Genomic DNA, 13864 nt, shown 5'->3' on the forward strand with positions numbered 1-13864 from the left:
GCTTTTTGAAGTTTGAAATATGGTTAGAACTCAGAAGAGAGTGTCTTCTTATTTTCAAGCACCTCATCTTAACCCTTACATAAATTTCTAAGAACATTTGCCACGTGTGCAATGTAGAAACTCACACACTAAGGGCCGGCCTGTTTGTTTTAGATTATGACAACCGATTGTGGAGTGCCCAACCGATTATTTAACTCAAATTAAGTGCAATTTTCGGTCTAATAATCGGTTGGGCACTCCACAATCGGTTGTCATAATCTAAAACACAGAGGGCCTAAAAAAAATCTATCATGGGTCCCATAAGGTGACATGTATTCTAAAATAAAGACCTTTGATCGTGTAGAACTTCATGAGGCCAACCTCACTCGAAGATCCATTTGGATTTCCACAATGTAAATAACCCAAAAATTATTTCTAAAGGATGATCTTAATCCTCTGATTTATGACGGCACATCATACAAACTCTACACATTGGAGGGTTTGGATCTTTGGTTGGTTGGGCAGACGTCCTGCTTTTTAGGGGTTTTACTTGGGTTTCAGTTGCCACATCATCTGAAACCTCTGTTTGGTTACCATTAGATGAATGAAATCCCTGAAGGCTAGCTACCAAGGATGTCAACGTGCAATCCTTGTCTCCTCCCAACAAAATCCAAGCAAAAAAACACAAAACTATGATTTTTTGCTTGGATTTCCTGAGAATGATGGTCTCTCTCTACATTGGTAATGAGATCCCCAACCACTACTCTTACCACTATTCTACGAGCTAAGTTCCAGGTAAATCCAAGGCTTTTCTCCTCCATGTTAACTACTCACACGACTACTCTATGAGGTAAATACCTGCAACCTTAGGGATGATTTTTTTAAGGCCAACCTTATTGACGTCAGGGCAATCCAAATGAATGCTTTGGGTCTTCCAACAAGGTGCCCAACTACACTATACATAGGACATATATATACACTGCCGCTTTGATAATGACACTAGTCACTTTGTTTTACACTTTTAATTAGCTTTTAACGGCTCTTACAATACTCAAGATGCTATCAACATCCAATTAGAGAAGTACAAAATAAAGTGCATAGTGCTGTTATCAAAATATGCTAGTGCAAAAATCAGCTGCCTATATATCAAAATGGTAAAGACAATATAAGGAGAGGTCAAGGGTTCTTTTAGGTTTCAATCTACTAAACTTAGATATATGCAAAAGACAACTTTTTTCTCCATTCCACCAGATGAACGGTTTGGATCAGCAATTGATAGGACCCACCAAAATTTTGCTATTTAACATTGGGCAAGCATTTCACACACTGAATAAGTTGAGAATTTAATACACTTCTTAACAAAATTTGAGTACAACTAAGTTTCACTGCTCCTTAATGAACAACATAAATCTCTTCTGTACCAGCTCTTGCAACAGATATAGTAGACCAAACCAAGTATAAAAGCATTCCTAATGCACACTACTGACTGCCATTTTCATTTCTATGAAAGCCCTTCCAGCAAATTCCACATTACAACACGACCATCCGACTTGTTCCGTCTTTGTGCCGATTCTAATCCACAGTTGAACAATTGATGTGGGAGGATCCTTAGTTTTTTCCGCACAAATTATCAAGTTTTTGATTTCCTTAACCACATCAAACTACCAGGGGAAAAATCACTCATGGAAAGAACACAGATGAAGTGGTAATGCTTCTAACTAACATAATGTTGAAGTTAAAGAGTAACAGTTCGAGAAGAGAAAGCAGGACTGAAACAAAGAGTAGGAAAACGCTAACCACTATATATGTAGAAATTTGGCTGAAGCCTCCTCCAAGAAGCAACGTGTTGCATCACTTTAGCCTCTCATATACGTAGAGAATGCTTCTAGATATCATTTGATGGCGTACAAATTCTCTGCATCACAGAAGATCAAGATCTAGAAATTCTAGTAGTGGAGGAAGTACATGGAGTGTGTGGTCCGCACATGAATAGAAAGATGTTAGCAAGGAAAATTCTAATATTAGGCCTACTTCCAATCTACTATGGAAACAGATTGTCACCAGTTTGTCAAAAGATGTGTGGAATGATAGGTCTATGTTACCATAAATTTATCTAAGATACATCAGTTCAACTATACAGTACGCACTAAAGAATAGCATGTTAGGATCTCAAATGACCTAGCATATGATGCCACATCATGACCAACCTCACTTTCATACTGAGTATCTCAATTTGAAATGAATCAAGTTATGAAGATAGTTATAATTTTTTTTTTTTATTAACTTAATAATAAAATGTGTCACACACATGCTAATCTTTTGGTTTCATGTCATGCCACTTACAACTGCAGACTATAGAACAATTCAAGTCTCTGAGTCCCTTTGACACCAATAATTCTTGAACCCCTTCTATACATTAGATTTGATAAAAAATTATGTGAAGCCAAAACTTTGAAAACTTATATTTCCTGCCAAATTCCAAAATGAACACTCAATCATAACATTTGTGGTTGCAGATAAGGCCTCCCAGGATTCTGTTTATTTGGTTGTACTGTTTTCTTAGTGCATATTAAAAAATCAGGAATTTCTCTCCAAATGCACAAGTTTTGTTTTAAATTACTTATCAAGTTTCCCTAACTTTTGATATTATGTTATTACATTTTTTTCTTCTTCTTATGTGTCTACACCCAACCAACCCTATTTGGATTTGTGTTAATAAGAATGTAAGAGCATAATCTGCTCTCTTCTGTACTTAGTCCGATTCTTCCCCATTGTTCCCTTCACCAAAAGAAAGATTAAGCTGGTCTAGGATGCACTTCACTTAACTTGAACTTCGCTTCTGTCATTTCACACATTGGATGAGCAAACTCTATTTCTGGATAAACAGCATCCTGTAGGTTAATATAATTACTGAAGTTTCTTGGTATGACTGTAAATCCTAGATCTCTTGTAGGCTAGATTTGTTAGGTATGAGTTTTTTTGCAATAATTTCGAGTTGTGATCCTCATTGCTGACTTACTCCCATTTCATCTATAAATTGTTGATCTCATTCATGTATAAACTGTCAGATCTCATTCCTTTTTCTTCTCATTGTAGTATCTGAGGGATCATAACATTTTTATATGTTCTCTGATCTAGTTGGAAAGGTAACTTTTTTAATAAAATTGGTTCAAGTACATATAAATTATTTCATATGTTCTCTGATCTAGTTGGCTATTGTGTTGCTATTTCAATCAACTAGGATTCTAGCAACCTGTCTGTCATTTACCTTTGTCCGTTTGCAGAACCTCAATAGTGGTTGGTGCTTCTTTTTCTGAAAGTTGTATTTTTTTTAGCCCGGTACTTTTGAGAAGATATCCAAAAACCCAACGTCTCAGAATTAAGAGTTGTTTCCTAGTCCTACTATAGAGTAATGCTTGAACTGAGCCCATGTAAGATGAGCTGTGAGGCTGGTTCTTGAAGGTAAATGATACTTGGATATGCTAATGGTAACATTTATGAACGTCTTCTAGACAATCCTAAATTTGAGAACTGGGTAACAAATATTGGGTTTAATGATTTCATGGATTACTAATCTTCATACTGGTTCTGGCTTAATGTCAAGGAGAAATGTGGAACCCAATTCAAAGAAATGTTTCTCTGGGGTACTAACAGTTTCAAGTTAAGGCTCCTACGAAACAGAAAAAAGATGATGTTAAGTAGTTCGGTGATAAATGATGCCAATAACCTTTTATTCAGACCATCCATGAATGGTTTCCTCTAAAATATGCACATATTGTATTGCTCTAAAATTGCTATGGCTTATGAAAGCAAGTTATTGCTTACTGGTTTGAATATCTCAGAGTTCAAATTATTATCCTAGATTCTCACTTTTTTAAATTGAAAGTTATGCAGCGCTGGTTCAATAAGCTACTAAAAAGAAGATGCATGGGACATCTACAGAATGATCAGACATTAGAAAACTAGTTAGAGAGGAAATTTGATGAAGGATCAAGCCACTCACTATGCCTCTAGGACTACACCATATAGACGATAAGTTACAAGATACAAGTCTGTTAACTTACCAACTTCTCCAAAAGCTTAAGCTTATGGAGAAAGGCAGTATTTATCTTTTATACTTTAACACTCCCCCGCACGTGTGGCCCACTTGGCAAACACGTGGCACATGTGGTCCCACTTTGGGCCGACCATTGCATGTGGATTTTTGCTATCTGGGAGGTTTGAACTCGAGACCTTTGGCTTTGATACCATGTTAACTTACCAACTTCTCCAAAAGCTTTAGCTTCCGGAGAAAGGCAGTATTTATCTTTTATACTTTAACAAAGTCAAACTTTGGAAGAGAGTACGGGTGAAAATGAGGTCAGATTGGCTCAAGTTGGACCAACCTGAAACCAACCTAAAGAACCAGGGTTCAGATCCTAGCCCAACTTGACGTGAAACGAAATCCAAAGGTGTTGGAACCTCACCGAAACCATGCTTGAATTTATAAATCTACCCCAACACCCCAGATTTATAAATCCAGATCCACACGAGAATTCCCGAAAGCACAGAATAGAACCAACTTAGAAAGTCCTTTAATTGGTTGTTGTAAACCTGCAAGTTTAAAATAAGGAAATTTGTACTTAATGAATAAGGAACCAAGTGTATTAAAAAACGGAAGTATGAATACCATCCGTCTAAAAGGTATGGTAATATGTTTTAACAAGTATAATTTGTTGCTCCTAAAACATGTTTACTTGAAGAAATAACAAAACTTGTATTTATAGCATAGCCAGTGTTGCATGGATTCGGATTCGCGTGTCGGGATCCGACACGGATTCGAGGTGTCGGATTCGGCAAACCCCCAAAAGTAGGATTCGCATTCGGTAATTTTTAAATAAAATAAAATTTTCAAAATTTAATATTTAAATATATATATATATGTCTATGCATATAGATTCATGAAAAAATTTAGAGTAGAGGGTAGAGGCGATTTTTGTATTAAGAGAGCTTAAGGAGCAAGGGTTTGATATTCGCGGGTTGAGGCGCTAGGGTTTTTATTAAAAGAGTACGGGTTGTGATTTCATATAAAAAAAGTTAAGAAGAAAATACATTTAAAGGGAAAATATACAGGATTCGCATTTCAAAAGAGACAACGATGAATCGGATTCACCCAAAAAAAAGAGGATTCGTGCGGGACACAGCTATGACAAGAATCCGGGTGTGTCCCAAGTGAATCCATGTCCGATTCGGATGCGGAGACGTGTCGACACGGATTTGACAGAGGGGGGCAAAGAATCCATGCAACATAGAACATAGCAAGATTTACATGATTAATATCAACAAAATAACCAAACGAGTAAATAAATTACCATAAATGTCATCAGACTCATCAACATTAATATTCATTGAACAAAATATTGATGTAAACCTAGGGTTCGCAAATTAGATATTGAAACTTTGGAAAGTTAAACAGGTTACTAATTCACTAAGGCAGCAAAACAAACATTCCCAAACAAATAAAACGTCAAATTATATTAATTCACAAATAGAGAATTCATATAAAATTTATAGAAAATCAAACTAAGAGATCAATTAAATCAAAAAAGTACTTAGCATAATGATAGATCCAAAAAAATACTTTAGAAGGTTCAAATCAATACCTAAATGTTGATAAAAGGGGAATGGTAATATGGTAATGGGATCAGCGTAAGATGGTGTCAAGGGATTAGGGGAATTATGTGTAAAGAAGGTGTATAAGGAGAAGAGGGGAATGATTAAAGAAATAAGGGAGGATGAGAAAGGGGAAATGATACCGATGGAGAGAGAGAGAGAGAGAGATGGTGGATGCCTATGTGTCAAGGGATTAGGGGAATTATCTCATTCATTTATCCTTCAATTCAGTTACAAAGAGTTTTTATATGGTGGATGCCTATGTAGCAATGTGAGCAAAAAAAAAAAAAAAAACAGTGGGGCTCACAAAAAACATGTGCATGAATTGGAAATCGGGTGGGTTGGGTCGGGTTGGGTCGGGTTGACCCGATTGCAAATCGGGTTGAGCCTAGCCGGGTTGGAAATCGGGTTGGGTTGGAAAAATGGGTTCCTCGGGTCCCGACCCGAGTTGCACCCCTAGGGGGGAGGATGGCTCTCTCATATGGGAGTTACGAGAGGAGAGGAGAAAGAAGAGATGGAGGAAAGGATCTCTCATCCGAGAGGTGTGAGAGGGAGAGGGGGCGAGAAAGTGAGGAGAGAAAAAGGGCGTGCGGCGCTCCAACTGAGGAGGGGTTTATTCCTTGCACTCCAATCGAGGGTGTCTAAATAAATAAAACAAACATGTCCTAACTAAATAAACTAATCCTAGGCTGAATCACATCAGCCCCTCCCCCTCCCCATGTGGGAAAAACTTATTTTGTCGAGTAGATGTAGATGTCTACAACGCATTGGTAGAGGTTCTCACCATCTTCGTAACTCAGCCTCATCAATCCACGAGCAGTCGGTCGAAGGTTAACCTCGCCAACAAACTAGATACCTCTTGTGAGATCTTCGGCAGGTATCTATCATCCTGACATCCACAATCTTCTCGTTCTGATTCTCTACTGATGAGCTCACCCTAGAAGGCAATGACGTAATGACAACGGGCTCTAACGAGTCTCCATTATGCGGATAAAAATCAGTAAAGTTGAAGACGAGAGAAGTAATAATATCCCCAAGAAGGTCCAATAGATATGCATTTAGACCTAACCTCTTGAGGATTCTATATAGTCCAAACTTCTTTCTCTTCAACTTGTCGCTGGCTCCATTCAGGAATCACTCTGTAGAGCGATTAATATAACTATTACATGCAAACCCTTTCTGGGGTAGAGTTAAGGAGGATTCTATATAGTCCAAACTTCTTTCTCTTCAACTTGTCGCTGGCTCCATTCAGGAATCACTCTGTAGAGCGATTAATATAACTATTACATGCAAACCCTTTCTGGGGTAGAGTTAAGGAGGATTCTATATAGTCCAAACTTTTTTCTCTTCAACTTGTCGCTGGCTCCATTCAGGAATCACTCTCGCCAAAAGAACACCATCACTAGATCTCCCGCGCTAAAGGAATGATTTCTCCTATGCTGATCAATGGACACTTTGTACCTATCATTACTCAATTGCAATACCTAACACCTCTTGTTGTACCCCCTCTATGTGTTGGACGGGTCATCGGTCTCATCACTACTCTCCCAAGATAGGATATAGGGATGTAGTCTAAAAGGTGAGGAATGGAAGTGCTATATCTGCTCTCAAAAGGTGAGGAATGGAAGGGCTATATAAGGTCTCAAAAGGTGATTTTTCCGATAGAGAGATTAATATAACTATTATATGCAAACTCTGTATGGGATAGAATTAAGTCCTATTGATGAGGTATCTCTCCAACTAAGCATCTCCATTAAACTGTGATTGATCGCTTATTTTTGTCCATTTGTTTGGAGATAGTTCGCGCTACTGAATTAAAATGTAGTCCTCATTTGCTCCATAATTTTTTTTGAAAATGGCCCAAGAACCTGGTATCTTTACCTGATATAAATGACCTATGAACTCCATGTAGACATACGTCCTCTCGCAAGAACAATTCGACGACCTAAGACGCAATAGAAGTCTTCTGGCACAAAGTGAAATAAGATATTTTTAAGAAACTATTGACAGCAACGAAGATGGAATCAAACTTCTTAGCAATCCTAGGCAAAGTTATCAGCCCAAGAAGCGAACTTGGAAAGTAAAAAGTGAAACAGAAGCGGTACATGTTGGAAAAATATAGGGGAAATAAGAAATGGGGAAGCAATAAAAAATTGATGAGAAGTACATTGAGAAACGTCTCAGAAACGAATTAAAAACATTGCAGAAACGATAGAACAATATCAATGGAAACACATGTGAAACACAAGGGGAACATTAGAGAAATATGTGAGAGAAATGCACCTAAACTTTTTTCATAATTTTTATTTAATTTAGAGGCATACATAGATGATTTGTGTACATTCCTTACATATTTTTTTTTGAATGAATACATATTTTCATTTTCTAGCAGAATTTTTTACTTATTTTTTTATTTATTATTATATGTACTATTGTATTCTTTTCTATATGTATTCCACAATTATTTTGGTGTGATTTTTCAAAATGTTTCCTTTATGTTTCACACACATTTCCTACATGTTTCCATATGTTTTTCATATGTTGCTCACGTGTTTCCATACTTTAGTCATGGGTTTCACAAATGTTATACATAAGTTCCCCATATGTTTCCCACGCGTTTTGAAATCCCCCCGGGCCCCCCTCCAACCCCAACACCCACACACAAAACTCAACTCAACTAAGCCTTTGTCCCAAACTAGTTGGGGTCGGCTAATGAATCCTTTAGAAAATTTTCATGAGGAAGGTGAAAGGGTCTATCTGGCTCAAATTGACTACGTCTAATCCTGACATTAGTTGGGTTCATCTACATGGATCATTTTCTTCCATTCTATCCTATCCAAGGTCATGTTCTCTATTATGTTCCTAGCCCTCAAGTCTTTCTTCACTGTTTCTACCCAAGTTGTTTTCGGTCTGCTCCTACCTCTTTTTACTCCATCAACTTGGCACGAGTCAAGTTGATGCTCTATCCCCGGCTGTAATTGCTTTCCTTTATATATATATATATATATATATATATATATCTGGTGGGGGTCTGCCTAACCCCAAATTACCAAGCAAAAAAAAAAAAAAAAAAAAAAAAAACTTGGCACGAGTCACTTCTTCTCACTGGAGCATCCAAAGGCCTACGTTGGATTTGCCCAAACCATCTTAAGCGGTGCTCTCTCATCTTCTCCTCAATTGGTGTCACCCCCACCATTTTACGGATGTCTTCGTTTTTAATTCGATCTAACTTTGTGTGGCTGCACATCCATCTAAGCATTCGTATCTCCGCTACACTCATCTTATGAACATGCTGCTTCTTGGTGGCCCAACATTTTAGCAGTACAATATGACTGGCCTCGCAGCTATCTTATAAAACTTTCCCTTCAACTTGGTAGGTATTTTACGGTCGCACAGAACTCTTGAAGCATGCTTCCACTTCAACCAACCTGCTCTTATTATGTGATTAACATCCTCTTCAATCTCTCCTTCCTTATGTAGGATTGAACCAAGATAGCGAAAGATATCCCTCTTAGGTACCAACTGTCCAGTCATATTTACTACATCATCGCCCCACCTCCTTACATTACTAAAGTTGCACTCCATATACTTTGTCTTAGTCCTGGTCAGTCAAAAACCTTTGGATTCCAAAGTAATTCTCTATAACTCTAACTTAGCATTAACTCCTGCTTTTGTCTCTTCAATTAATACTATGTCATCTGCAAATAACATACACCACGGCACGTCGTCCTGGATAACCTCCGTAAGTTTATCCATAACTAGAGTAAAAAGATAAGGGCTTAGAGCTGATCCTTGGTGCAGTCCTATTGTAATGGAAAACTCACTAGACGTGCCATCCGTAGTTCTGACACTAGTTACTGCTCCATATTTCGGAAATGTTTCGAAAACACATTTTCCACCTTCCTAAGGCATTTTCAGCAACTATGGTCATAGGTAAATATTTAACAAAATTCAAACTAACATTCTCCCAAAGTCGACCAGGGACAAAAGAGTATAAAGGCTAGTGTATTGAGATTGGCTTGACAAGTCTTGCATTGACGCACATAACATATCACATAATTACGTCGGAGTTTTCTACAAAAAGTAATTATCCAGAGCGTGAAGGTCTGTCCAAGTGGATTGTTTTTCCCAAAATTTAGATTTTTAAGTAAAAATTTCCTTCATGTGTTTGGTTTGGAAGGATGATCCATTTTAAAAGTTTTTTAATGATTATAGTTCAATTTAAAAGTTAAATGGAAAGGATTTGCTTAGAAATTTTTTGTTAGAATAGAGAACGATACTCTTCTCTATATTAACTTGTGGGCTTTCATTGATGATTGGTGCAATTTTTTGGTGGTTTGAGAAAGAGAACAATTTTCTTTTATTTATCAAGAGTTGTTGGACCAGCATGTGTCCTCTTTTGTGTACCGGTAAAAGAACAATTTCTTTTTTTTTTATCCCGATGATGTTGCAAGAAGGTAACAATTATGATATTCGTTTATGCAAAAGCACCATGGAAACTGTTTTTGTCAAAGCTTTGTTCAAAGCATTTCTAAAGAAGCTACTGAAAAATTGAAGCTCAAACCTCCCTTAGAGCACAGACAAAATTTTAAAGCTTCGGTTGAAGATGGATTGGAAACCATAGGATTTTCAATGAATTTTTCAGGAATGTGGCAAAAACCAAGAAAGAAGCTGAAGAAAGCCCAGCACATGTCGCCGTTTATTTCTTGTCGGGATGTTACCCTACCGTCTTCGTCGATGCTAATTATCACAATTTAATGGAGGAAAGAGAACAAGTGAAAGATTTAGAGAATCACATCTAGTTTCTTAAAAGCGAAATTGCAAAGCTGAAAGTGAAGATTTCACAAGTGCAGATGATGATCAAAGTGATGAAGATTAGAAGTTTCTAATTCTTATTGGAATTTTGATTTAAGGAAAGGTGTTGGAATTGTAAATCAAAATCAATCTTTATGGTTTTGTGGAAAGTCTTTGTAGTCTTATAGGCTAGTTATTATGTGTGGAAAATGAAAAATTCATTGAATGTTTTCTAGAGTTCTTAATGTGTAAGCTAGATTATCAAAGAGTCAACGGGGAGTTCCTATGATGTTGCTTAGGATACCTAAAGGATTCATGGGGACTACAACAAGGTGTTTAATGTATTTAGCTATTTTAGGAGTAAGTATGAAGTAATTTGTGGAGAGATTGTAAGCTTAAAGAGAAGCTTCAAGGGAAAGCTTAAAGATTCAAAAGTAAGCTCCAAGGGTAAAGGTTGAAGGGAGAAGAAGTGTAGAAATTTTATGGAAAAAGAAAAAAGAACAGAAAGTTTCTTTTTAAGTGTTTTGACATATATAAAAGTCTAGTTATTTTGGGTTTACATTTGTGTTTTTGGTGGAGATTTAGCTGTAAATCTTCCAAGTTCTCTTACCTTCCCACCTTGCCCTAATGATCACAGCACTGCATAATCGGATCCATCCAGTTGAGGCCAACAAAACCATTGGAAACTTATCATGCCAATTTTGATGACCGAACTCCTCAAGGGGCCTGATGACATTTCATGAAGATTATGAGAAGTGTAAGAAAACATAAAGACAACAAGAACAAAAAAATGCTTTGCAGGCGAATTGAATGGCAACGGGAGAGAGCACACTTGTACACAGTCATGTCCCTTTACATGAATGCAGACTAGTGTGCTCTCTCTCGTTGTCAAACGATGCCACGACAAAGCACCAAATAGGGAAAACAAATACACAAAAAAACTCAAGAAAAAAAGAAGAAGAAGAAGAAGAAGAGTCAAACAAAATTCAAGTAAACAAACACATGAAAAGATACTGGAATTAGGAAACTGAATTCAGATCCGGTAAAATAACCTCTCAGAAGAGAGATCTTGAACAAAACAAGAACCAAACCCTCAGCAGAGATCTCAGCTATATATTAAAAACCAAAAATCTCAAACATCACACCGAACTATAAAGAAACTCCTCTCTTTAATCGCGCTAAAAAAATCAAGAGAAAAATCAACAAAATTCCAAATTCCTACCACTTCAAGAAAAAAAAAAAAAAATCAAATACCAGAAGTTCTTCTTCCATGAGTAATACTGAAATCTCAGAGAGAGAGAGAGAGAGAGAGAGAGAGAGGTATAAATAGAAACTCCACTCTTTCATCACCGCTAAAAAATCTAAACGGAAAAAAGCAAAAAAATTCCAAAATTCTAAAACTTCAAAATAAAATCAAATACCAGCAGATCTGCCATAAGTAAAACGGAGATCTCAAAGAAAGAGACGGGAAAAAAGCAGGAGAAAAAGAAAACGGAGATGCAAAAGAGAAACCAAGATCTGAAGTCAAAGGCCGTCAATCCTCGAACGGAACGGAAACAGGAGTTTTTACGGCTATTAACGGAAACAAGGACTTAAACTTTTTATTGATTGCAGCTCAATTAGTCCTTTCAAATCATTTTTACTCTTGCCTTGTAAATGACGCTTAAAGAAAGAAAAAAAACAGAGAAAGAAAGACTATGACGACTTGTACCCCTATATCTATCTACTTTCTACCTAGTCAGTTTGTCCTATTCGATTTGCTTATACGTTTGACATACAAGACAAACTATTGAGGGTGTAATAAATAATTTTTAGGGGTGTCTAAATTAGACTCCAGGACACTTGCTTTTTATCTCTGCACTTCACGTGTCGAGTGTCGACACAAAGTGGAAGCTTCGTGGGGCTTCCAACTACAGGCCGATACGTGTTCCGTCCCACGGTACGCTCTCCCGCGAAATATGTGAGTGTCTCAATTACGAAAATGCCCCTCTTTTCCGGTCTGTACAATTGTACCCTTTCCATGCAAGACGACGACATCATCCTCATCTCCAGCCCTCTAAAATGAGAAGAGTTTCCACGTGGGCCCACCCACCGCTTCACATTGGTGTGATCCGAAACCTTTCATCAAAGGGCATGGCATTCTGATTAGAGGATCTAACGGTTGGGGATAGGTGTCGCGTTTCCCATTTACCGTTTTGGGACACAACCTATTTACGTTTATGGCCCATCAAATGGACGGTTTGGATTATCCTATGGTGTGGTATGAGCGGGGGCCCACCCACCGCTTCACATTGGTGTGATCCGAAACCTTTCATCAAAGGGCATGGCATTCTGATTAGAGGATCTAACGGTTGGGGATAGGTGTCGCGTTTCCCATTTACCGTTTTGGGACACAACCTATTTACGTTTATGGCCCATCAAATGGACGGTTTGGATTATCCTATGGTGTGGTATGAGCGGGGCCTACGTTGTTCAAAGATGGGCCCACCATTCCACCAACGGTTAGCCCCACCAACTGTTCCTGTTGTGTGTGTGTGGAGAGAGAGAGACCGGTCAAATGGTGGGAAAACGTTAGCCAGCCTAGGGGCGGGGGAATATCAGCGCCCTTTTGAAAATCTAAAATCACTAAATAGTACTTTTTTTTAACCACGTAAAACATTCGTCTACACCTTATGCTTGTAGTTTGTTTACTATTTTCATTATGTAAGCACCATATAGATTGTGTTTATTGCAACAAAGCAGTATCAGAGCAATGGTTGGAGTAATTATCGGTAAATAATGATCAAGAATGTTTGGGTTTTAAAAACACGACGAAGATTCTAGTACGAAGTGGAGTTTTGTAGGTAAACATTTTTTTTATCTCTTTAATTTGAATCAAGAGAGGGCGGGAAAGCTGGGATTTGATTGCATCTGACGAACTTGGCTTGGGAGTAGCAGCTGAACTGACTTGGCGCTCTCTTGCATTTAGTGATGATAACAAACCTTGTCCCAATGATAACCACCTCACATCAACATTTAGTGCAGTTGACAGTGCCTCTGCAATGAAGGAAAACCCCCTTTCTTCTCCAAAGTCTAAAGGACGTAGCTTACCTGCAGATGGAAATTTTGAGCAGCAAGTTTCTGACCCTTCGAATCCCAATGAAAGTCTTATTGGCCTTGGTCCCCCCTAATACACCCTGTTGTGTGGTTACTGAAACTGGTCAGCACCCCTCTCGAGAAGGTCAGAATAACAAAAGGAAAGAAGCTGCTATCACCCCCATTACTCAAAATACCATATGCAAGGATGGACACCCTGATCCTCTTCTCCCAGGATCCATTGCTGGACTCAAGTTTGCTGGTTCAACGTTGAACTATCTCCCTGAAATCCTTCCTCCTAGCACCATTCGAGGGCAAAATCTCAGAATCAAAGATCAATCTTTCATTGCATCTGCTAGTACCT

The 13864-nt window shown here is 37.9% G+C and overlaps 1 protein-coding gene and 1 long non-coding RNA gene across 2 annotated transcripts in view; both read right to left on the minus strand.

Annotated features, from left to right (window-relative positions):
• The window catches only part of LOC143847353 (actin-related protein 2/3 complex subunit 1B-like), an 85074-nt gene that overhangs the window by 46627 nt on the left and 24583 nt on the right, over positions 1–13864 (minus strand). The gene's annotated exons all lie outside the window — the stretch shown is intronic.
• LOC143847350 (uncharacterized) lies at positions 1259–12066 on the minus strand. The gene is made up of 3 exons (XR_013235020.1): positions 11847–12066; positions 11036–11151; positions 1259–1894 (listed from the first exon to the last, which is right to left on the minus strand). It is a non-coding gene; the product is annotated as an uncharacterized LOC143847350 (long non-coding RNA).

Source organism: Tasmannia lanceolata, unplaced genomic scaffold (assembly GCF_043159265.1).
Source record: "Tasmannia lanceolata isolate RefF3 unplaced genomic scaffold, GAP_Taslan_0.1 ptg000015l, whole genome shotgun sequence".
NCBI lineage: Eukaryota > Viridiplantae > Streptophyta > Magnoliopsida > Canellales > Winteraceae > Tasmannia > Tasmannia lanceolata.